Raw genomic sequence first — 24,720 nt, 5'->3', positions numbered from 1 at the left:
CTGCTGTCCCAGGAAGAGAATTTTATCTACAGGCTCTTTCCGTGTTTTTTTCCTAGTCTTTCTTTCCCTTTTCTTAGATTTGTAACTGTTCCTTTACGTGCTCTATTTAGGCGCCATTAATCTCATTTGAGCTCCTTGTACCTGCTGCTGTTTTCTCCACACCTCATACTGCCTTTTCCCTCTTTCTCTCTTTCTCTGAGGTTGGTGGCTACTTTCCAAAGCTTCTGATGCCCCAATGTTCCTTCATCTTGTTGTCAGACGTGAATTGGAAAAGCAACCAAATTAACAAGCCTTTACCACTCATATATGGCAGAGGTTTATACTTTAATTGAGCTAAGAAAAGCGTGTTGTGGGGCCCCTACGAGCCATGGTGCTTGCTTCATCATAATTAGGCATGCAGTCATTAGCCACAGCGCTGATCATGGGTCACTGAGGTCAGTTTCAATAATTCCTCAAAAACCTAACCATGCAGTCCCCCCTAACTGTGTAGTTATCTTGCTTTACTGCTGTTTGTGTGATTAGCTGGGAGGAGCTCATGGCAGCATCCTCCCTATAAAAGTGTAGATGGACCGCTCCTTAACTCTTTCTTGCTTCACATACAGATGGCTTGAGGAGGTACAGGGGAGATGCAGGTCTGCTAGACAGTATAGAAGACCTGCGCCAGGTGTGTTTCTCTGCATTGGTATCCCATCACAGGCCCACAAGTGTATGTGTGATCTTTGACTCCTGGCAGTTCACAAGCAGGCGGCCAGGAAACAGTTTCAGCCTATCAACCACTGAGGAGACAAAGCCTTTGTATAAGGAATGAGGAAGCAATTAACACATTCAGCCTATCACAGGAGTTCCCTGAGTGTACCGAATTATAAATTCTCCATGTCACTGTGTGTTATTGAGCCCAAGTAGCTCGCCGTGATCGTATAGTGGTTAGTACTCTGCGTTGTGGCCGCAGCAACCTCGGTTCAAATCCGAGACACGGCATTGTGGTTGGCAATGTCACGGCAGTTGGGTTTTTCTTTTACAGAATTACAAAATGTACCAGTTGTTTTTGTAAAATGTCTATTAAAAACAGATCCTTTAAAATATTTAAACGATCTAACGACAAATTATTTTAACACACATGATTATAAGATGTAGCTATATTGTACCTACTGACATAAATTATCGTTCTTGAACCTATTTGCGGTGGGGGAATGGAGCTCTCCCCCATGCCAATCAGAATGCAGATGAATGCAGTTGCAGTTGAGTGACCTGTATTGTGGCTGTCTAGAGGGAATGCACAAATGTAGCTGTCTCGCAGCCCAATCCAGACGTCAATTGGAGACAGGTTTTCAGGCAAATAGAGCAGTAAGTGCAGAGAAATGCTCACTCTCTAAAAATGGCATTTATAAAGTAGTAAAGTTAAATCCAACCTCATCAGTAAATAGGATTTCTCAATAAATAAATAAAGCTTCTCCTCTCTGATATGGAATTACCCCCCAAAAAGTATAAGGGAATACCCAATGCTAACCTACGAGAGGGGCAGACCTCACAGTAGTGAAAAATGTAATAGACTGTTTTGTACTACCAGGACATGCAAACTACCACAGTACATGTCTTACCTTTTACTTACATAGCATGATGCCCCTAGGACTACCTAGGGCCTACCTTTTGGTTAATTATATGTAATAAAATTGGAGTTTAAGGCTTGGCAAGTAGTTTTAAATGGCAAGTCGAAGTGGCAGTACACTGCAGCACAGGAACTGCAGTAGCAGGCTTGAGACAGGTTTGAAATGATACTTTTTTGGGCGGCACAATCAGTTCCTGGGTATATGGTATACCACTTTACAAGGGGCTTTCAAGTCAATGAAATCTGTCAGTCAGGTATACTCCAATTACACACATGATTAGGGAAGAAGCACGTTCACTTCAGCACTGATTAGTAGCAATAAAGTGATCAGAGTCCTAAGGCCAACAAAAAGATACAGCAAAATGCGTAGGTGAAAGGCAATAAGGTAGGGTTGAGGCCACCTTAAGAATGCAAGGTCTAACAAAAACAAACTAAGGATAACATGAGTAAAACATCAGGTTTCTCTACGGCATTTGGTGAGACAAGTGTGCCTTCTTTTATCTTCCATAAATGCAATCTTTCCCCGACCCCTTTATTATATAGCTCTTCAAGTAAAAAAGATAAAGCACTTACAAAGGAGCCTCAAATACTCAAAGATGGTAGACTTCTGTAATATGGGCCATAGACTAAAAGCAGCACGAAAACAGAGTGCAATAGGGTCCCAAAAACTTGAGTGCCACATGAGAGTATGCATGAAAGCCTATCCTTTTCCAAACTAGAGATATACTCATGCAATTTTTGTTTTTAGGAGAGAATGTGCCTGCTGAAAAATACATTATTTTAAAAAAGTGCATTGCAGAATACCAGGAATTTGCTGTGGGACACCTTGAAAACTTCCATACAGATTATTTGCACAAAACTTACAGTCAGTTGTTGTGGCCGAGTGGTTAAGGCGATGGACTAGAAATCCATTGTGGTCTCCCTGCGCAGGTTCGAATCCTGCCAACAACGAGAAATTTTTTAACATCGGCTACAATTTCAGAAGTTAACCTTTAGAATTTCTTCCATGTCAGTTTTATAAATAGGTGGCTTATTTTGGTGTCACTATTGCCCTTTCACATATTTATTATCGCTACCCCTTTCATATCTTTGCTATAACTCTCGTCCTACATTAGCGCTGGTGCAAACACTTCAAATTATTATACCCTGGCTTTCTCAGTCATACCATTCATGCACTTGAAACTTACTTTACCAATAAAAGAAGCAAATAGAAAAATAAAATAAAAGTGCTTGCTGGATTAGGCAAACACACTTCATAAAACTGCATTTTCTTTTCTATTCTCCCCGTGTTACAAGCTTAACTGCTCCCTGTGTAATTTCTCTTAGCCTGCTGTCCCAGGAAGAGAATTTTATCTACAGGCTCTTTCCGTGTTTTTTTCCTAGTCTTTCTTTCCCTTTTCTTAGATTTGTAACTGTTCCTTTATGTGCTCTATTTAGGCGCCATTAATCTCATTTGAGCTCCTTGTACCTGCTGCTGTTTTCTCCACACCTCATACTGCCTTTTCCCTCTTTCTCTCTTTCTCTGAGGTTGGTGGCTACTTTCCAAAGCTTCTGATGCCCCAATGTTCCTTCATCTTGTTGTCAGACGTGAATTGGAAAAGCAACCAAATTAACAAGCCTTTACCACTCATAGATGGCAGAGGTTTATACTTTAATTCAATGAGCTAAGAAAAGCGTGTTGTGGGGCCCCTACGAGCCATGGTGCTTGCTTCATCATAATTGGGCGCGCAGTCATTAGCCACAGCTCTGATCATGGGTCACTGAGGTCAGTTTCAATAATTCCTCAAAAACCTAACCATGCAGTTCCCCCTAACTGTATAGTTATCTTGCTTTACTGCTGTTTGTGTGATTAGCTGGGAGGAGCTCACGGCAGCATCCTCCCTATAAAAGTATAGATGGACCGCTCCTTAATTTTTTCTTGCTTCACATACAGATGGCTTGAGGAGGTACAGGGGAGATGCAGGTCTAATAGACAGAATAGAAGATCTGCGCCAGGTGTGTTTCTCTGCATTGGTGTCCCATCACAGGCCAACAAGTGTATGTGTGATCTTTGACTTCTGGCAGTTCACAAGCAGGCAACCAGGAAACGGTTTCAGCCTATCAACCACTGAGGAGACAAAGCCTTTGTATAAGGAATGAGGAAGCAATGAACACATTCAGCCTATCACTGGAGTTCCCTGAGTGTTTCGAATTATAAATTCTCCATGTCACTGTATGTTATTGAGCCCAAGTAGCTCGCCGTGATCGTATAGTGGTTAGTACTCTGCGTTGTGGCTGCAGCAACCCCGGTTCGAATCCGAGTCACGGCATTGTGGTTGGCAATGTCACGGCAGTTGGGTTTTTCGTTTACAGAATTACCAAATGTACCAGTTGTTTTTGTAAAATGTCTATTAAAAACAGATCCTTTAAAATATTTAAACGATTTAACGACAAATTATTTAAACACACATGATTATAAGATGTAGCCTTATTTTTGTTTTTAGGAGAGAATGTGCCTGCTGAAAAAAATATTATTTTTAAAAAGTGCATTGCAGGATATCAGGAATTTGCTGTGGCACACCTTGAAAACTTTCATGCAGATTATTTGCACAAAACTTACAGTCAGTTGTTGTGGCCGAGTGGTTAAGGCGATGGACTAGAAATCCATTGGGGTCTCCCCGCGCAGGTTCGAATCCTGCCAACAACGAGAAACTTTTTAACATCGGCTACAATTTCAGAAGTTAACCTTTAGAATTTCTTCCATGTCAGTTTTATAAATAGGTGGCTTATTTTGGTGTCACTATTGCCCTTTCACATATTTATTATCGCTACCCCTTTCATATCTTTGCTATAACTCTCGTCCTACATTAGCGCTGGTGCAAACACTTCAAATTATTATACCCTGGCTCTCTCAGTCATACCATTCATGCACTTGAAACTTACTTTACCAATAAAAGAAGCAAATAGAAAAATAAAACAAAAGTGCTTGCTGGATTAGGCAAACACACTTCATAAAACTGCATTTTCTTTTCTATTCTCCCCGTGTTACAAGCTTAACTGCTCCCTGTGTATTTTCTCTTAGCCTGCTGTCCCAGGAAGAGAATTTTATCTACAGGCTCTTTCCGTGTTTTTTTCCTAGTCTTTCTTTCCCTTTTCTTAGATTTGTAACTGTTCCTTTACGTGCTCTATTTAGGCGCCATTAATCTCATTTGAGCTCCTTGTACCTGCTGCTGTTTTCTCCACACCTCATACTGCCTTTTCACTCTTTCTCTCTTTCTCTGAGGTTGGTGGCTACTTTCCAAAGCTTCTGATGCCCCAATGTTCCTTCATCTTGTTGTCAGACGTGAATTGGAAAAGCAACCAAATTAACAAGCCTTTACCACTCATATATGGCAGAGGTTTATACTTTAATTGAGCTAAGAAAAGCGTGTTGTGGGGCCCCTACGAGCCATGGTGCTTGCTTCATCATAATTAGGCATGCAGTCATTAGCCACAGCTCTGATCATGGGTCACTGAGGTCAGTTTCAATAATTCCTCAAAAACCTAACCATGCAGTCCCCCCTAACTGTGTAGTTATCTTGCTTTACTGCTGTTTGTGTGATTAGCTGGGAGGAGCTCACGGCAGCATCCTCCCTATAAAAGTGTAGATGGACCGCTCCTTAACTTTTTCTTGCTTCACATACAGATGGCTTGAGGAGGTACAGGGGAGATGCAGGTCTAATAGACAGAATAGAAGATCTGCGCCAGGTGTGTTTCTCTGCATTGGTGTCCCATCACAGGCCCACAAGTGTATGTGTGATCTTTGACTTCTGGCAGTTCACAAGCAGGCGGCCAGGAAATGGTTTCAGCCTATCAACCACTGAGAAAACAAAGCCTTTGTATAAGCAATGAGGAAGCAATGAACACATTCAGCCTATCACAGGAGTTCCCTGAGTGTTCCGAATTATAAATTCTCCATGTCACTGTATGTTATTGAGCCCAAGTAGCTTGCCGTGATTGTATAGTGGTTAGTACTCTGCGTTGTGGCCGCAGCAACCTCGGTTCGAATCCGAGTCACGGCATTGTGGTTGGCAATGTCACGGCAGTTGGGTTTTTCTTTTACAGAATTACCAAATGTACCAGTTGTTTTTGTAAAATGTCTATTAAAAACAGATCCTTTTAAAATATTTAAACGATCTAACGACAAATTATTTAAACACACATGATTATAAGATGTAGCCTTATTTTTGTTTTTAGGAGAGAATGTGCCTGCTGAAAAAAACATTATTTTTAAAAAGTGCATTGCAGGATATCAGGAATTTGCTGTGGCACACCTTGAAGACTTTCATGCAGATTATTTGCACAAAACTTACAGTCAGTTGTTGTGGCCGAGTGGTTAAGGCGATGGACTAGAAATCCATTGGGGTCTCCCCGCGCAGGTTCGAATCCTGCCAACAACGAGAAACTTTTTAACATCGGCTACAATTTCAGAAGCTAACTTTTAGAATTTCTTCCATGTCAGTTTTATAAATAGGTGGCTTATTTTGGTGTCACTATTGCCCTTTCACATATTTATTATCGCTACCCCTTTCATATCTTTGCTATAACTCTCGTCCTACATTAGCGCTGGTGCAAACACTTCAAATTATTATACCCTGGCTCTCTCAGTCATACCATTCATGCACTTGAAACTTACTTTACCAATAAAAGAAGCAAATAGAAAAATAAAACAAAAGTGCTTGCTGGATTAGGCAACACACTTCATAAAACTGCATTTTCTTTTCTATTCTCCCCGTGTTACAAGCTTAACTGCTCCCTGTGTAATTTCTCTTAGCCTGCTGTCCCAGGAAGAGAATTTTATCTACAGGCTCTTTCCGTGTTTTTTTCCTAGTCTTTCTTTCCTTTTTCTTAGATTTGTAACTGTTCCTTTACGTGCTCTATTTAGGCGCCATTAATCTCATTTGAGCTCCTTGTACCTGCTGCTGTTTTCTCCACACCTCATACTGCATTTTCCCTCTTTCTCTCTTTCTCTGAGGTTGGTGGCTACGTTCCAAAGCTTCTGATGCCCCAATGTTCCTTCATCTTGTTGTCAGACGTGAATTGGAAAAGCAACCAAATTAACAAGCCTTTACCACTCATATATGGCAGAGGTTTATACTTTAATTGAGCTAAGAAAAGCGTGTTGTGGGGCCCCTACGAGCCATGGTGCTTGCTTCATCATAATTAGGCATGCAGTCATTAGCCACAGCTCTGATCATGGGTCACTGAGGTCAGTTTCAATAATTCCTCAAAAACCTAACCATGCAGTCCCCCCTAACTGTGTAGTTATCTTGCTTTACTGCTGTTTGTGTGATTAGCTGGGAGGAGCTCATGGCAGCATCCTCCCTATAAAAGTGTAGATGGACCGCTCCTTAACTCTTTCTTGCTTCACATACAGATGGCTTGAGGAGGTACAGGGGAGATGCAGGTCTACTAGACAGTATAGAAGATCTGCGCCAGGTGTGTTTCTCTGCATTGGTATCCCATCACAGGCCCACAAGTGTATGTGTGATCTTTGACTCCTGGCAGTTCACAAGCAGGCGGCCAGGAAACAGTTTCAGCCTATCAACCACTGAGGAGACAAAGCCTTTGTATAAGGAATGAGGAAGCAATTAACACATTCAGCCTATCACAGGAGTTCCCTGAGTGTACCGAATTATAAATTCTCCATGTCACTGTATGTTATTGAGCCCAAGTAGCTCGCCGTGATCGTATAGTGCAGGTTAGTACTCTGCGTTGTGGCCGCAGCAACCTTGGTTCGAATCCGAGTCATGGCATTGTGGTTGGCAATGTCACGGCAGTTGGGTTTTTCTTTTACAGAATTACAAAATGTACCAGTTGTTTTTGTAAAATGTCTATTAAAAACAGATCCTTTAAAATATTTAAACGATCTAACGACAAATTATTTTAACACACATGATTATAAGATGTAGCTATATTGTACCTACTGACATAAATTATCGTTCTTGAACCTATTTGCGGTTGGGGAATGGAGCTCTCCCCCATGCCAATCAGAATGCACATGAATGCAGTTGCAGTTGAGTGACCTGTATTGTGGCTGTCAAGAGGGAATGCACAAATGTAGCTGTCTCGCAGCCCAATCCAGACGTCAATTGGAGACAGGTTTTCAGGCAAATAGAGCTGTAAGTGCAGAGAAATGCTCACTCTCTAAAAATGGCATTTATAAAGTAGTAAAGTTAAATCCAACCTCACCAGTAAATAGGATTTATCAATAAATAAATAAAGCTTCTCCTCTCTGATATGGAATTACCCCCCAAAAAGTATAAGGGAATACCCAATGCTAACCTACGAGAGGGGCAGACCTCACAGTAGTGAAAAATGTAATAGACTGTTTTGTACTACCAGGACATGCAAACTACCACAGTACATGTCTTACCTTTTACTTACATAGCATGATGCCCCTAGGACTACCTAGGGCCTACCTTTTGGTTAATTATATGTAATAAAATTGGAGTTTAAGGCTTGGCAAGTAGTTTTAAATGGCAAGTCGAAGTGGCAGTACACTGCAGCACAGGCACTGCAGTAGCAGGCTTGAGACAGGTTTGAAATGATACTTTTTTGGGCGGCACAATCAGTTCCTGGGTATATGGTATACCACTTTACAAGGGGCTTTCAAGTCAATGAAATCTGTCAGTCAGGTATACTCCAATTACACACATGATTTGGGAAGAAGCACGTTCACTTCAGCACTGATTAGTAGCAATAAAGTGATCAGAGTCCTAAGGCCAACAAAAAGATACAGCAAAATGCGTAGGTGAAAAGCAATAAGGTAGGGTTGAGGCCACCTTAAGAATGCAAGGTCTAACAAAAACAAACTAAGGATAACATGAGTAAAACATCAGGTTTCTCTACGGCATTTGGTGAGACAAGTGTGCCTTCTTTTATCTTCCATAAATGCAATCTTTCCCTGACCCCTTTATTATATAGCTCTTCAAGTAAAAAAGATAAAGCACTTACAAAGGAGCCTCAAATACTCAAAGATGGTAGACTTCTGTAATATGGGCCATAGACTAAAAGCAGCACGAAAACTTGAGTGCCACATGAGAGTATGCATGAAAGCCTATCCTTTTCCAACCTAGAGATATACTCATGCAATTTTTGTTTTTAGGAGAGAATGTGCCTGCTGAAAAAAACATTCTTTTTAAAAAGTGCATTGCAGAATACCAGGAATTTGCTTTGGGACACCTTGAAAACTTTCATACAGATTATTTGCACAAAACTTACAGTCAGTTGTTGTGGCCGAGTGGTTAAGGCGATGGACTAGAAATCCATTGGGGTCTCCCCGCGCAGGTTCGAATCCTGCCAACAGCGAGAAACTTTTTAACATCGGCTACAATTTCAGAAGTTAACCTTTAGAATTTCTTCCATGTCAGTTTTATAAATAGGTGGCTTATTTTGGTGTCACTATTGCCCTTTCACATATTTATTATCGCTACCCCTTTCATATCTTTGCTATAACTCTCGTCCTACATTAGCGCTGGTGCAAACACTTCAAATTATTATACCCTGGCTCTCTCAGTCATACCATTCATGCACTTGAAACTTACTTTACCAATAAAAGAAGCAAATAGAAAAATAAAATAAAAGTGCTTGCTGGATTAGGCAAACACACTTCATAAAACTGCATTTTCTTTTCTATTCTCCCCGTGTTACAAGCTTAACTGCACCCTGTGTATTTTCTCTTAGCCTGCTGTCCCAGGAAGAGAATTTTATCTACAGGCTCTTTCCGTGTTTTTTTCCTAGTCTTTCTTTCCCTTTTCTTAGATTTGTAACTGTTCCTTTACGTGCTCTATTTAGGCGCCATTAATCTCATTTGAGCTCCTTGTACCTGCTGCTGTTTTCTCCACACCTCATACTGCCTTTTCCCTCTTTCTCTCTTTCTCTGAGGTTGGTGGCTACTTTCCAAAGCTTCTGATGCCCCAATGTTCCTTCATCTTGTTGTCAGACGTGAATTGGAAAAGCAACCAAATTAACAAGCCTTTACCACTCATATATGGCAGAGGTTTATACTTTAATTGAGCTAAGAAAAGCGTGTTGTGGGGCCCCTACGAGCCATGGTGCTTGCTTCATCATAATTAGGCATGCAGTCATTAGCCACAGCTCTGATCATGGGTCACTGAGGTCAGTTTCAATAATTCCTCAAAAACCTAACCATGCAGTCCCCCCTAACTGAGTAGTTATCTTGCTTTACTGCTGTTTGTGTGATTAGCTGGGAGGAGCTCACGGCAGCATCCTCCCTATAAAAGTGTAGATGGACCGCTCCTTAACTTTTTCTTGCTTCACATACAGATGGCTTGAGGAGGTACAGGGGAGATGCAGGTCTAATAGACAGAATAGAAGATCTGCGCCAGGTGTGTTTCTCTGCATTGGTGTCCCATCACAGGCCCACAAGTGTATGTGTGATCTTTGACTTCTGGCAGTTCACAAGCAGGCGGCCAGGAAATGGTTTCAGCCTATCAACCACTGAGGAGACAAAGCCTTTGTATAAGCAATGAGGAAGCAATGAACACATTCAGCCTATCACAGGAGTTCCCTGAGTGTTCCGAATTATAAATTCTCCATGTCACTGTATGTTATTGAGCCCAAGTAGCTTGCCGTGATTGTATAGTGGTTAGTACTCTGCGTTGTGGCCGCAGCAACCTCGGTTCGAATCCGAGTCACGGCATTGTGGTTGGCAATGTCACGGCAGTTGGGTTTTTCTTTTACAGAATTACCAAATGTACCAGTTGTTTTTGTAAAATGTCTATTAAAAACAGATCCTTTTAAAATATTTAAACTATCTAACGACAAATTATTTAAACACACATGATTATAAGATGTAGCCTTATTTTTGTTTTTAGGAGAGAATGTGCCTGCTGAAAAAAACATTATTTTTAAAAAGTGCATTGCAGGATATCAGGAATTTGCTGTGGCACACCTTGAAGACTTTCATGCAGATTATTTGCACAAAACTTACAGTCAGTTGTTATGGCCGAGTGGTTAAGGCGATGGACTAGAAATCCATTGGGGTCTCCCCGCGCAGGTTCGAATCCTGCCAACAACGAGAAACTTTTTAACATCGGCTACAATTTCAGAAGCTAACTTTTAGAATTTCTTCCATGTCAGTTTTATAAATAGGTGGCTTATTTTGGTGTCACTATTGCCCTTTCACATATTTATTATCGCTACCCCTTTCATATCTTTGCTATAACTCTCGTCCTACATTAGCGCTGGTGCAAACACTTCAAATTATTATACCCTGGCTCTCTCAGTCATACCATTCATGCACTTGAAACTTACTTTAGCAATAAAAGAAGCAAATAGAAAAATAAAACAAAAGTGCTTGCTGGATTAGGCAACACACTTCATAAAACTGCATTTTCTTTTCTATTCTCCCCGTGTTACAAGCTTAACTGCTCCCTGTGTAATTTCTCTTAGCCTGCTGTCCCAGGAAGAGAATTTTATCTACAGGCTCTTTCCGTGTTTTTTTCCTAGTCTTTCTTTCCTTTTTCTTAGATTTGTAACTGTTCCTTTACGTGCTCTATTTAGGCGCCATTAATCTCATTTGAGCTCCTTGTACCTGCTGCTGTTTTCTCCACACCTCATACTGCATTTTCCCTCTTTCTCTCTTTCTCTGAGGTTGGTGGCTACGTTCCAAAGCTTCTGATGCCCCAATGTTCCTTCATCTTGTTGTCAGACGTGAATTGGAAAAGCAACCAAATTAACAAGCCTTTACCACTCATATATGGCAGAGGTTTATACTTTAATTGAGCTAAGAAAAGCGTGTTGTGGGACCCCTACGAGCCATGGTGCTTGCTTCATCATAATTAGGCATGCAGTCATTAGCCACAGCTCTGATCATGGGTCACTGAGGTCAGTTTCAATAATTCCTCAAAAACCTAACCATGCAGTCCCCCCTAACTGTGTAGTTATCTTGCTTTACTGCTGTTTGTGTGATTAGCTGGGAGGAGCTCATGGCAGCATCCTCCCTATAAAAGTGTAGATGGACCGCTCCTTAACTCTTTCTTGCTTCACATACAGATGGCTTGAGGAGGTACAGGGGAGATGCAGGTCTACTAGACAGTATAGAAGATCTGCGCCAGGTGTGTTTCTCTGCATTGGTATCCCATCACAGGCCCACAAGTGTATGTGTGATCTTTGACTCCTGGCAGTTCACAAGCAGGCGGCCAGGAAACAGTTTCAGCCTATCAACCACTGAGGAGACAAAGCCTTTGTATAAGGAATGAGGAAGCAATTAACACATTCAGCCTATCACAGGAGTTCCCTGAGTGTACCGAATTATAAATTCTCCATGTCACTGTATGTTATTGAGCCCAAGTAGCTCGCCGTGATCGTATAGTGCAGGTTAGTACTCTGCGTTGTGGCCGCAGCAACCTTGGTTCGAATCCGAGTCATGGCATTGTGGTTGGCAATGTCACGGCAGTTGGGTTTTTCTTTTACAGAATTACAAAATGTACCAGTTGTTTTTGTAAAATGTCTATTAAAAACAGATCCTTTAAAATATTTAAACGATCTAACGACAAATTATTTTAACACACATGATTATAAGATGTAGCTATATTGTACCTACTGACATAAATTATCGTTCTTGAACCTATTTGCGGTGGGGGAATGGAGCTCTCCCCCATGCCAATCAGAATGCAGATGAATGCAGTTGCAGTTGAGTGACCTGTATTGTGGCTGTCTAGAGGGAATGCACAAATGTAGCTGTCTCGCAGCCCAATCCAGACGTCAATTGGAGACAGGTTTTCAGGCAAATAGAGCTGCAAGTGCAGAGAAATGCTCACTCTCTAAAAATGGCATTTATAAAGTAGTAAAGTTAAATCCAACCTCACCAGTAAATAGGATTTATCAATAAATAAATAAAGCTTCTCCTCTCTGATATGGAATTACCCCCCAAAAAGTATAAGGGAATACCCAATGCTAACCTACGAGAGGGGCAGACCTCACAGTAGTGAAAAATGTAATAGACTGTTTTGTACTACCAGGACATGCAAACTACCACAGTACATGTCTTACCTTTTACTTACATAGCATGATGCCCCTAGGACTACCTAGGGCCTACCTTTTGGTTAATTATATGTAATAAAATTGGAGTTTAAGGCTTGGCAAGTAGTTTTAAATGGCAAGTCGAAGTGGCAGTATACTGCAGCACAGGCACTGCAGTAGCAGGCTTGAGACAGGTTTGAAATGATACTTTTTTGGGCGGCACAATCAGTTCCTGGGTATATGGTATACCACTTTACAAGGGGCTTTCAAGTCAATGAAATCTGTCAGTCAGGTATACTCCAATTACACACATGATTTGGGAAGAAGCACGTTCACTTCAGCACTGATTAGTAGCAATAAAGTGATCAGAGTCCTAAGGCCAACAAAAAGATACAGCAAAATGCGTAGGTGAAAAGCAATAAGGTAGGGTTGAGGCCACCTTAAGAATGCAAGGTCTAACAAAAACAAACTAAGGATAACATGAGTAAAACATCAGGTTTCTCTACGGCATTTGGTGAGACAAGTGTGCCTTCTTTTATCTTCCATAAATGCAATCTTTCCCTGACCCCTTTATTATATAGCTCTTCAAGTAAAAAAGATAAAGCACTTACAAAGGAGCCTCAAATACTCAAAGATGGTAGACTTCTGTAATATGGGCCATAGACTAAAAGCAGCACGAAAACTTGAGTGCCACATGAGAGTATGCATGAAAGCCTATCCTTTTCCAACCTAGAGATATACTCATGCAATTTTTGTTTTTAGGAGAGAATGTGCCTGCTGAAAAAAACATTCTTTTTAAAAAGTGCATTGCAGAATACCAGGAATTTGCTTTGGGACACCTTGAAAACTTTCATACAGATTATTTGCACAAAACTTACAGTCAGTTGTTGTGGCCGAGTGGTTAAGGCGATGGACTAGAAATCCATTGGGGTCTCCCCGCGCAGGTTCGAATCCTGCCAACAACGAGAAACTTTTTAACATCGGCTACAATTTCAGAAGTTAACCTTTAGAATTTCTTCCATGTCAGTTTTATAAATAGGTGGCTTATTTTGGTGTCACTATTGCCCTTTCACATATTTATTATCGCTACCCCTTTCATATCTTTGCTATAACTCTCGTCCTACATTAGCGCTGGTGCAAACACTTCAAATTATTATACCCTGGCTCTCTCAGTCATACCATTCATGCACTTGAAACTTACTTTACCAATAAAAGAAGCAAATAGAAAAATAAAATAAAAGTGCTTGCTGGATTAGGCAAACACACTTCATAAAACTGCATTTTCTTTTCTATTCTCCCCGTGTTACAAGCTTAACTGCACCCTGTGTAATTTCTCTTAGCCTGCTGTCCCAGGAAGAGAATTTTATCTACAGGCTCTTTCCGTGTTTTTTTCCTAGTCTTTCTTTCCCTTTTCTTAGATTTGTAACTGTTCCTTTATGTGCTCTATTTAGGCGCCATTAATCTCGTTTGAGCTCCTTGTACCTGCTGCTGTTTTCTCCACACCTCATACTGCCTTTTCCCTCTTTCTCTCTTTCTCTGAGGTTGGTGGCTACTTTCCAAAGCTTCTGATGCCCCAATGTTCCTTCATCTTGTTGTCAGACGTGAATTGGAAAAGCAACCAAATTAACAAGCCTTTACCACTCATACATGGCAGAGGTTTATACTTTAATTCAATGAGCTAAGAAAAGCGTGTTGTGGGGCCCCTACGAGCCATGGTGCTTGCTTCATCATAATTGGGCGCGCAGTCATTAGCCACAGCTCTGATCATGGGTCACTGAGGTCAGTTTCAATAATTCCTCAAAAACCTAACCATGCAGTCCCCCCTAACTGTATAGTTATCTTGCTTTACTGCTGTTTGTATGATTAGCTGGGAGGAGCTCACGGCAGCATCCTCCCTATAAAAGTATAGATGGACCGCTCCTTAACTTTTTCTTGCTTCACATACAGATGGCTTGAGGAGGTACAGGGGAGATGCAGGTCTAATAGACAGAATAGAAGATCTGCGCCAGGTGTATTTCTCTGCATTGGTGTCCCATCACAGGCCCACAAGTGTATGTGTGATCTTTGACTTCTGGCAGTTCACAAGCAGGCGGCCAGGAAACGGTTTCAGCCTATCAACCACTGAGGAGACAAAGCCTTTGTATAAGGAATGAGGAAGCAATGAACACATTCAGCCTATCACAGGAGTTCCCTGAGTGTTTCGAATTATAAATTCTCCATGTCACTGTATGTTATTGAGCCCAAGTAGCTCGCGGTGATCGTATAGTGGTTAGTACTCTGCGTTGTGGCCGCAGTAACCTCGGTTCGAATCCGAGTCACGGCATTGTGGTTGGCAATGTCACGGCAGTTGGGTTTTTCTTTTACAGAATTACCAAATGTACCAGTTGTTTTTGTAAAATGTCTATTAAAAACAGATCCTTTAAAATATTTAAACGATCTAATGGCAAATTATTTAAACACACATGATTATAAGATGTAGCCTTATTTTTGTTTTTAGGAGAGAATGTGCCTGCTGAAAAAAACATTATTTTTAAAAAGTGCATTGCAGGATATCAGGAACTTTCTGTGGGACACCTTGAAAACTTTCATACAGATTATTTGCACAAAACTTGCAGTCAGTTGTTGTGGCCGAGTGGTTAAGGCGATGGACTAGAAATCCATTGGGGTCCCCCCGCGCAGGTTCGAATCCTGCCAACAACGAGAAACTTTTTAACATCGGCTACAATTTCAGAAGCTAACCTTTAGAATTTCTTCCATGTCAGTTTTATAAATAGGTGGCTTATTTTGGTGTCACTATTGCCCTTTCACATATTTATTATCGCTACCCCTTTCATATCTTTGCTATAACTCTCGTCCTACATTAGCGCTGGTGCAAATACTTCAAATTATTATACCCTGGCTCTCTCAGTCATACCATTCATGCACTTGAAACTTACTTTACCAATAAAAGAAGCAAATAGAAAAATAAAACAAAAGTGCTTGCTGGATTAGGCAACACACTTCATAAAACTGCATTTTCTTTTCTATTCTCCCCGTGTTACAAGCTTAACTGCTCCCTGTGTAATTTCTCTTAGCCTGCTGTCCCAGGAAGAGAATTTTATCTACAGGCTCTTTCCGTGTTTTTTTCCTAGTCTTTCTTTCCTTTTTCTTAGATTTGTAACTGTTCCTTTACGTGCTCTATTTAGGCGCCATTAATCTCATTTGAGCTCCTTGTACCTGCTGCTGTTTTCTCCACACCTCATACTGCCTTTTCCCTCTTTCTCTCTTTCTCTGAGGTTGGTGGCTACTTTCCAAAGCTTCTGATGCCCCAATGTTCCTTCATCTTGTTGTCAGACGTGAATTGGAAAAGCAACCAAATTAACAAGCCTTTACCACTCATATATGGCAGAGGTTTATACTTTAATTGAGCTAAGAAAAGCGTGTTGTGGGGCCCTACGAGCCATGGTGCTTGCTTCATCATAATTAGGCATGCAGTCATTAGCCACAGCTCTGATCATGGGTCACTGAGGTCAGTTTCAATAATTCCTCAAAAACCTAACCATGCAGTCCCCCCTAACTGTGTAGTTATCTTGCTTTACTGCTGTTTGTGTGATTAGCTGGGAGGAGCTCATGGCAGCATCCTCCCTATAAAAGTGTAGATGGACCGCTCCTTAACTCTTTCTTGCTTCACATACAGATGGCTTGAGGAGGTACAGGGGAGATGCAGGTCTACTAGACAGTATAGAAGATCTGCGCCAGGTGTGTTTCTCTGCATTGGTATCCCATCACAGGCCCACAAGTGTATGTGTGATCTTTGACTCCTGGCAGTTCACAAGCAGGTGGCCAGGAAACAGTTTCAGCCTATCAACCACTGAGGAGACAAAGCCTTTGTATAAGGAATGAGGAAGCAATTAACACATTCAGCCTATCACAGGAGTTCCCTGAGTGTACCGAATTATAAATTCTCCATGTCACTGTATGTTATTGAGCCCAAGTAGCTCGCCGTGATCGTATAGTGGTTAGTACTCTGCGTTGTGGCCGCAGCAACCTTGGTTCGAATCCGAGTCACGGCATTGTGGTTGGCAATGTCACGGCAGTTGGGTTTTTCTTTTACAGAATTACAAAATGTACCAGTTGTTTTTGTAAAATGTCTATTAAAAACAGATCCTTTAAAATATTTAAACGATCTAACGACAAATTATTTTAACACACATGATTATAAGATGTAGCTATATTGTACCTACTGACATAAATTATCGTTCTTGAACCTATTTGCGGTTGGGGAATGGAGCTCTCCCCCATGCCAATCAGAATGCACATGAATGCAGTTGCAGTTGAGTGACCTGTATTGTGGCTGTCTAGAGGGAATGCACAAATGTAGCTGTCTCGCAGCCCAATCCAGACGTCAATTGGAGACAGGTTTTCAGGCAAATAGAGCTGTAAGTGCAGAGAAATGCTCACTCTCTAAAAATGGCATTTATAAAGTAGTAAAGTTAAATCCAACCTCACCAGTAAATAGGATTTATCAATAAATAAATAAAGCTTCTCCTCTCTGATATGGAATTACCCCCCAAAAAGTATAAGGGAATACCCAATGCTAACCTACGAGAGGGGCAGACCTCACAGTAGTGAAAAATGTAATAGACTGTTTTGTACTACCAGGACATGCAAACTAGCACAGTACATGTCTTACCTTTTACTTACATAGCATGATGCCCCTAGGACTACCTAGGGCCTACCTTTTGGTTAATTATATGTAATAAAATTGGAGTTTAAGGCTTGGCAAGTAGTTTTAAATGGCAAGTCGAAGTGGCAGTACACTGCAGCACAGGCACTGCAGTAGCAGGCTTGAGACAGGTTTGAAATGATACTTTTTTGGGCGGCACAATCAGTTCCTGGGTATATGGTATACCACTTTACAAGGGGCTTTCAAGTCAATGAAATCTGTCAGTCAGGTATACTCCAATTACACACATGATTTGGGAAGAAGCACGTTCACTTCAGCACTGATTAGTAGCAATAAAGTGATCAGAGTCCTAAGGCCAACTAAAAGATACAGCAAAATGCGTAGGTGAAAAGCAATAAGGTAGGGTTGAGGCCACCTTAAGAATGCAAGGTCTAACAAAAACAAACTAAGGATAACATGAGTAAAACATCAGGTTTCTCTACGGCATTTGGTGAGACAAGTGTGCCTTCTTTTATCTTCCATAAATGCAATCTTTCCCTGACCCCTTTATTATATAGCTCTTCAAGTAAAAAAGATAAAGCACTTACAAAGGAGCCTCAAATACTCAAAGATGGTAGACTTCTGTAATATGGGCCATAGACTAAAAGCAGCACGAAAACTTGAGTGCCACATGAGAGTATGCATGAAAGCCTATCCTTTTCCAACCTAGAGATATACTCATGCAATTTTTGTTTTTAGGAGAGAATGTGCCTGCTGAAAAAAACATTCTTTTTAAAAAGTGCATTGCAGAATACCAGGAATTTGCTTTGGGACACCTTGAAAACTTTCATACAGATTATTTGCACAAAACTTACAGTCAGTTGTTGTGGCCGAGTGGTTAAGGCGATGGACTAGAAATCCATTGGGGTCTCCCCGCGCAGGTTTGAATCCTGCCAACAACGAGAAACTTTTTAACATCGGCTACAATTTCAGAAGTTAACCTTTAGAATTTCTTCCATGTCAGTTTTATAAATAGGTGGCTTATTTTGGTGTCACTATTGCCCTTTCACATATTTATTATCGCTACCCCTTTCATATCTTTGCTATAACTCTCGTCCTACATTAGCGCTGGTGCAAATACTTCAAATTATTATACCCTGGCTCTCTCAGTCATACCATTCATGCACTTGAAACTTACTTTACCAATAAAAGAAGCAAATAGAAAAATAAAATAAAAGTGCTTGTTGGATTAGGCAAACACACTTCATAAAACTGCATTTTCTTTTCTATTCTCCCCGTGTTACAAGCTTAACTGCACCCTGTGTAATTTCTCTTAGCCTGCTGTCCCAGGAAGAGAATTTTATCTACAGGCTCTTTCCGTGTTTTTTTCCTAGTCTTTCTTTCCCTTTTCTTAGATTTGTAACTGTTCCTTTATGTGCTCTATTTAGGCGCCATTAATCTCATTTGAGCTCCTTGTACCTGCTGCTGTTTTCTCCACACCTCATACTGCCTTTTCCCTCTTTCTCTCTTTCTCTGAGGTTGGTGGCTACTTTCCAAAGCTTCTGATGCCCCAATGTTCCTTCATCTTGTTGTCAGACGTGAATTGGAAAAGCAACCAAATTAACAAGCCTTTACCACTCATACATGGCAGAGGTTTATACTTTAATTCAATGAGCTAAGAAAAGCGTGTTGTGGGGCCCCTACGAGCCATGGTGCTTGCTTCATCATAATTGGGCGCGCAGTCATTAGCCACAGCTCTGATCATGGGTCACTGAGGTCAGTTTCAATAATTCCTCAAAAACCTAACCATGCAGTCCCCCCTAACTGTATAGTTATCTTGCTTTACTGCTGTTTGTATGATTAGCTGGGAGGAGCTCACGGCAGCATCCTCCCTATTAAAGTATAGATGGACCGCTCCTTAACTTTTTCTTGCTTCACATACAGATGGCTTGAGGAGGTACAGGGGAGATGCAGGTCTAATAGACAGAATAGAAGATCTGCGCCAGGTGTATTTCTCTGCATTGGTGTCCCATCACAGGCCCACAAGTGTATGTGTGATCTTTGACTTCTGGCAGTTCACAAGCAGGCGGCCAGGAAACGGTTTCAGCCTATCAACCACTGAGGAGACAAAGCCTTTGTATAAGGAATGAGGAAGCAATGAACACATTCAGCCTATCACAGGAGTTCCCTGAGTGTTTCGAATTATAAATTCTCCATGTCACTGTATGTTATTGAGCCCAAGTAGCTCGCCGTGATAGTATAATGGTTAGTACTCTGCGTTGTGGCCGCAGTAACCTCGTTTCGAATCCGAATCATGGCATTGTGGTTGGCAATGTCACGGCAGTTGGGTTTTTCTTTTACAGAATTACCAAATGTACCAGTTGTTTTTGTAAAATGTCTATTAAAAACAGATCCTTTAAAATATTTAAACGATCTAACGACAAATTATTTAAACACACATGATTATAAGATGTAGCCTTATTTTTGTTTTTAGGAGAGAATGTGCCTGCTGAAAAAAACATTATTTTTAAAAAGTGCATTGCAGGATATCAGGAACTTTCTGTGGGACACCTTGAAAACTTTCATACAGATTATTTGCACAAAACTTGCAGTCAGTTGTTGTGGCCGAGTGGTTAAGGTGATGGACTAGAAATCCATTGGGGTCCCCCCGCGCAGGTTCGAATCCTGCCAACAACGAGAAACTTTTTTACATCGGCTACAATTTCAGAAGCTAACCTTTAGAATTTCTTCCATGTCAGTTTTATAAATAGGTGGCTTATTTTGGTGTCACTATTGCCCTTTCACATATTTATTATCGCTACCCCTTTCATATCTTTGCTATAACTCTCGTCCTACATTAGCGCTGGTGCAAACACTTCAAATTATTATACCCTGGCTCTCTCAGTCATACCATTCATGCACTTGAAACTTACTTTACCAATAAAAGAAGCAAATAGAAAAATAAAACAAAAGTGCTTGCTGGATTAGGCAACACACTTCATAAAACTGCATTTTCTTTTCTATTCTCCCCGTGTTACAAGCTTAACTGCTCCCTGTGTAATTTCTCTTAGCCTGCTGTCCCAGGAAGAGAATTTTATCTACAGGCTCTTTCCGTGTTTTTTTCCTAGTCTTTCTTTCCTTTTTTTTAGATTTGTAACTGTTCCTTTACGTGCTCTATTTAGGCGCCATTAATCTCATTTGAGCTCCTTGTACCTGCTGCTGTTTTCTCCACACCTCATACTGCCTTTTCCCTCTTTCTCTCTTTCTCTGAGGTTGGTGGCTACTTTCCAAAGCTTCTGATGCCCCAATGTTTCTTCATCTTGTTGTCAGACGTGAATTGGAAAAGCAACCAAATTAACAAGCCTTTACCACTCATATATGGCAGAGGTTTATACTTTAATTGAGCTAAGGAAAGCGTGTTGTGGGGCCCCTACGAGCCATGGTGCTTGCTTCATCATAATTAGGCACGCAGTCATTAGCCACAGCTCTGATCATGGGTCACTGAGGTCAGTTTCAATAATTCCTCAAAAACCTAACCATGCAGTCCCCCCTAACTGTGTAGTTATCTTACTTTACTGCTGTTTGTGTGATTAGCTGGGAGGAGCTCATGGCAGCATCCTCCCTATAAAAGTGTAGATGGACCGCTCCTTAACTCTTTCTTGCTTCACATACAGATGGCTTGAGGAGGTACAGGGGAGATGCAGGTCTACTAGACAGTATAGAAGATCTGCGCCAGGTGTGTTCCTCTGCATTGGTGTCCCATCACAGGCCCACAAGTGTATGTGTGATCTTTGACTCCTGGCAGTTCACAAGCAGGCGGCCAGGAAACAGTTTCAGCCTATCAACCACTGAGGAGACAAAGCCTTTGTATAAGGAATGAGGAAGCAATTAACACATTCAGCCTATCACAGGAGTTCCCTGAGTGTACCGAATTATAAATTCTCCATGTCACTGTACGTTATTGAGCCCAAGTAGCTCGCCGTGATCGTATAGTGGTTAGTACTCTGCGTTGTGGCCGCAGCAACCTCGGTTCGAATCCGAGTCACGGCATTGTGGTTGGCAATGTCACGGCAGTTGGGTTTTTCTTTTACAGAATTACCAAATGTACCAGTTGTTTTTGTAAAATGTCTATTAAAAACAGATCCTTTAAAATATTTAAACGATCTAACGACAAATTATTTTAACACACATGATTATAAGATGTAGCTATATTGTACCTACTAACATAAATTATCGTTCTTGAACCTATTTGCGGTGGGGGAATGGAGCTCTCCCCCATGCCAATCAGAATGCAGATGAATGCAGTTGCAGTTGAGTGACCTGTATTGTGGCTGTCTAGAGGGAATGCACAAATGTAGCTGTCTCGCAGCCCAATCCAGACGTCAATTGGAGACAGGTTTTCAGGCAAATAGAGCAGTAAGTGCAGAGAAATGCTCACTCTCTAAAAATGGCATTTATAAAGTAGTAAAGTTAAATCCAACCTCACCAGTAAATAGGATTTATCAATAAATAAATAAAGCTTCTCCTCTCTGATATGGAATTACCCCCCAAAAAGTATAAGGGAATACCCAATGCTAACCTACGAGAGGGGCAGACCTCACAGTAGTGAAAAATGTAATAGACTGTTTTGTACTACCAGGACATGCAAACTACCACAGTACATGTCTTACCTTTTACTTACATAGCATGATGCCCCTAGGACTACCTAGGGCCTACCTTTTGGTTAATTATATGTAATAAAATTGGAGTTTAAGGCTTGGCAAGTAGTTTTAAATGGCAAGTCGAAGTGGCAGTACACTGCAGCACAGGCACTGCAGTAGCAGGCTTGAGACAGGTTTGAAATGATACTTTTTTGGGCGGCACAATCAGTTCCTGGGTATATGGTATACCACTTTACAAGGGGCTTTCAAGTCAATGAAATCTGTCAGTCAGGTATACTCCAATTACACACATGATTAGGGAAGAAGCACGTTCACTTCAGCACTGATTAGTAGCAATAAAGTGATCAGAGTCTTAAGGCCAACAAAAAGATACAGCAAAATGCGTAGGTGAAAAGCAATAAGGTAGGGTTGAGGCCACCTTAAGAATGCAAGGTCTAACAAAAACAAACTAAGGATAACATGAGTAAAACATCAGGTTTCTCTACGGCATTTGGTGAGACAAGTGTGCCTTCTTTTATCTTCCATAAATGCAACCTTTCCCTGACCCCTTTATTATATAGCTCTTCAAGTAAAAAAGATAAAGCACTTACAAAGGAGCCTCAAATACTCAAAGATGGTAGACTTCTGTAATATGGGCCATAGACTAAAAGCAGCACGAAAACAGAGTGCAATAGGGTCCCAAAAACTTGAGTGCCACATGAGAGTATGCATGAAAGCCTATCCTTTTCCAAACTAGAGATATACTCATGCAATTTTTGTTTTTAGGAGAGAATGTGCCTGATGAAAAATACATTATTTTAAAAAAGTGCATTGCAGAATACCAGGAATTTGCTGTGGGACACCTTGAAAACTTTCATACAGATTATTTGCACAAAACTTACAGTCAGTTGTTGTGGCCGAGTGGTTAAGGCGATGGACTAGAAATCCATTGGGGTCTCCCCGCGCAGGTTCGAATCCTGCCAACAACGAGAAACTTTTTAACATCGGCTACAATTTCAGAAGTTAACCTTTAGAATTTCTTCCATGTCAGTTTTATAAATAGGTGGCTTATTTTGGTGTCACTATTGCCCTTTCACATATTTATTATCGCTACCCCTTTCATATCTTTGCTATAACTCTCGTCCTACATTAGCGCTGGTGCAAACACTTCAATTTATTATACCCTGGCTCTCTCAGTCATACCATTCATGCACTTGAAACTTACTTTACCAATAAAAGAAGCAAATAGAAAAATAAAATAAAAGTGCTTGCTGGATGAGGCAAACACACTTCATAAAACTGCATTTTCTTTTCTATTCTCCCCGTGTTACAAGCTTAACTGCTCCCTGTGTAATTTCTCTTAGCCTGCTGTCCCAGGAAGAGAATTTTATCTACAGGCTCTTTCCGTGTTTTTTTTCTAGTCTTTCTTTCCCTTTTCTTAGATTTGTAACTGTTCCTTTATGTGCTCTATTTAGGCGCCATTAATCTCATTTGAGCTCCTTGTACCTGCTGCTGTTTTCTCCACACCTCATACTGCCTTTTCCCTCTTTCTCTCTTTCTCCGAGGTTTGGTGGCTACTTTCCAAAGCTTCTGATGCCCCAATGTTCCTTCATCTTGTTGTCAGATGTGAATTGGAAAAGCAACCAAATTAACAAGCCTTTACCACTCATACATGGCAGAGGTTTATACTTTAATTCAATGAGCTAAGAAAAGCGTGTTGTGGGGCCCCTACGAGCCATGGTGCTTGCTTCATCATAATTGGGCGCGCAGTCATTAGCCACAGCTCTGATCATGGGTCACTGAGGTCAGTTTCAATAATTCCTCAAAAACCTAACCATGCAGTCCCCCCTAACTGTATAGTTATCTTGCTTTACTGCTGTTTGTGTGATTAGCTGGGAGGAGCTCACGGCAGCATCCTCCCTATAAAAGTATAGATGGACCGCTCCTTAATTTTTTCTTGCTTCACATACAGATGGCTTGAGGAGGTACAGGGGAGATGCAGGTCTAATAGACAGAATAGAAGATCTGCGCCAGGTGTGTTTCTCTGCATTGGTGTCCCATCACAGGCCAACAAGTGTATGTGTGATCTTTGACTTCTGGCAGTTCACAAGCAGGCAACCAGGAAACGGTTTCAGCCTATCAACCACTGAGGAGACAAAGCCTTTGTATAAGGAATGAGGAAGCAATGAACACATTCAGCCTATCACTGGAGTTCCCTGAGTGTTTCTAATTATAAATTCTCCATGTCACTGTATGCTATTGAGCCCAAGTAGCTCGCCGTGATCGTATAGTGGTTAGTACTCTGCGTTGTGGCTGCAGCAACCTCGGTTCGAAACCGGGTCACGGCATTGTGGTTGGCAATGTCACAGCAGTTGGGTTTTTCTTTTACAGAATTACCAAATGTACCAGTTGTTTTTCTAAAATGTCTATTAAAAACAGATCCTTTAAAATATTTAAACGATTTAACGACAAATTATTTAAACACACATGATTATAAGATGTAGCCTTATTTTTGTTTTTAGGAGAGAATGTGCCTGCTGAAAAAAACTATTTTTAAAAAGTGCATTGCAGGATATCAGGAATTTGCTGTGGCACACCTTGAAAACTTTCATGCAGATTATTTGCACAAAACTCACAGTCAGTTGGTGTGGCAGAGTGGTTAAGGCGATGGACTAGAAATCCATTTGGGTCTCCCCGCGCAGGTTCGAATCCTGCCAACAACGAGAAACTTTTTAACATCGGCTACAATTTCAGAAGTTAACCTTTAGAATTTCTTCCATGTCAGTTTTATAAATAGGTGGCTTATTTTGGTGTCACTATTG

At 41.0% G+C, this 24,720-nt stretch overlaps 15 non-coding genes across 15 annotated transcripts; all 15 read left to right on the top strand.

The window, feature by feature from the left end:
• The first annotated feature begins 2,475 nt into the window (after positions 1 to 2,475).
• On the top strand, positions 2,476 to 2,557 carry TRNAS-AGA (transfer RNA serine (anticodon AGA)). Its single transcript has one exon. It is a non-coding gene; the product is annotated as a tRNA-Ser (tRNA).
• A 1,653-nt stretch (positions 2,558 to 4,210) lies between these two features.
• Positions 4,211 to 4,292, top strand: TRNAS-AGA (transfer RNA serine (anticodon AGA)). The gene has a single exon. It is a non-coding gene; the product is annotated as a tRNA-Ser (tRNA).
• A 1,282-nt stretch (positions 4,293 to 5,574) lies between these two features.
• Positions 5,575 to 5,646, top strand: TRNAH-GUG (transfer RNA histidin (anticodon GUG)). The gene has a single exon. It is a non-coding gene; the product is annotated as a tRNA-His (tRNA).
• A 296-nt stretch (positions 5,647 to 5,942) lies between these two features.
• Positions 5,943 to 6,024, top strand: TRNAS-AGA (transfer RNA serine (anticodon AGA)). The gene has a single exon. It is a non-coding gene; the product is annotated as a tRNA-Ser (tRNA).
• Positions 6,025 to 8,853: 2,829 nt separating this feature from the next.
• Positions 8,854 to 8,935, top strand: TRNAS-AGA (transfer RNA serine (anticodon AGA)). The gene has a single exon. It is a non-coding gene; the product is annotated as a tRNA-Ser (tRNA).
• A 1,282-nt stretch (positions 8,936 to 10,217) lies between these two features.
• Positions 10,218 to 10,289, top strand: TRNAH-GUG (transfer RNA histidin (anticodon GUG)). Its single transcript has one exon. It is a non-coding gene; the product is annotated as a tRNA-His (tRNA).
• Positions 10,290 to 10,585: 296 nt separating this feature from the next.
• Positions 10,586 to 10,667, top strand: TRNAS-AGA (transfer RNA serine (anticodon AGA)). Its single transcript has one exon. It is a non-coding gene; the product is annotated as a tRNA-Ser (tRNA).
• Positions 10,668 to 13,496: 2,829 nt separating this feature from the next.
• TRNAS-AGA (transfer RNA serine (anticodon AGA)) lies at positions 13,497 to 13,578 on the top strand. The gene has a single exon. It is a non-coding gene; the product is annotated as a tRNA-Ser (tRNA).
• Positions 13,579 to 15,231: 1,653 nt separating this feature from the next.
• On the top strand, positions 15,232 to 15,313 carry TRNAS-AGA (transfer RNA serine (anticodon AGA)). Its single transcript has one exon. It is a non-coding gene; the product is annotated as a tRNA-Ser (tRNA).
• A 1,280-nt stretch (positions 15,314 to 16,593) lies between these two features.
• On the top strand, positions 16,594 to 16,665 carry TRNAH-GUG (transfer RNA histidin (anticodon GUG)). Its single transcript has one exon. It is a non-coding gene; the product is annotated as a tRNA-His (tRNA).
• Positions 16,666 to 18,138: 1,473 nt separating this feature from the next.
• On the top strand, positions 18,139 to 18,220 carry TRNAS-AGA (transfer RNA serine (anticodon AGA)). The gene has a single exon. It is a non-coding gene; the product is annotated as a tRNA-Ser (tRNA).
• A 1,653-nt stretch (positions 18,221 to 19,873) lies between these two features.
• TRNAS-AGA (transfer RNA serine (anticodon AGA)) lies at positions 19,874 to 19,955 on the top strand. The gene has a single exon. It is a non-coding gene; the product is annotated as a tRNA-Ser (tRNA).
• Positions 19,956 to 21,236: 1,281 nt separating this feature from the next.
• Positions 21,237 to 21,308, top strand: TRNAH-GUG (transfer RNA histidin (anticodon GUG)). Its single transcript has one exon. It is a non-coding gene; the product is annotated as a tRNA-His (tRNA).
• Positions 21,309 to 22,805: 1,497 nt separating this feature from the next.
• On the top strand, positions 22,806 to 22,887 carry TRNAS-AGA (transfer RNA serine (anticodon AGA)). Its single transcript has one exon. It is a non-coding gene; the product is annotated as a tRNA-Ser (tRNA).
• A 1,652-nt stretch (positions 22,888 to 24,539) lies between these two features.
• On the top strand, positions 24,540 to 24,621 carry TRNAS-AGA (transfer RNA serine (anticodon AGA)). The gene has a single exon. It is a non-coding gene; the product is annotated as a tRNA-Ser (tRNA).
• The last annotated feature ends 99 nt before the right edge of the window (positions 24,622 to 24,720 follow it).

The sequence above is a fragment of the Lissotriton helveticus genome, chromosome 12 (genome assembly GCF_964261635.1).
Source record: "Lissotriton helveticus chromosome 12, aLisHel1.1, whole genome shotgun sequence".
NCBI lineage: Eukaryota > Metazoa > Chordata > Amphibia > Caudata > Salamandridae > Lissotriton > Lissotriton helveticus.
This window is presented reverse-complemented; position numbering and strand designations above follow the sequence as displayed.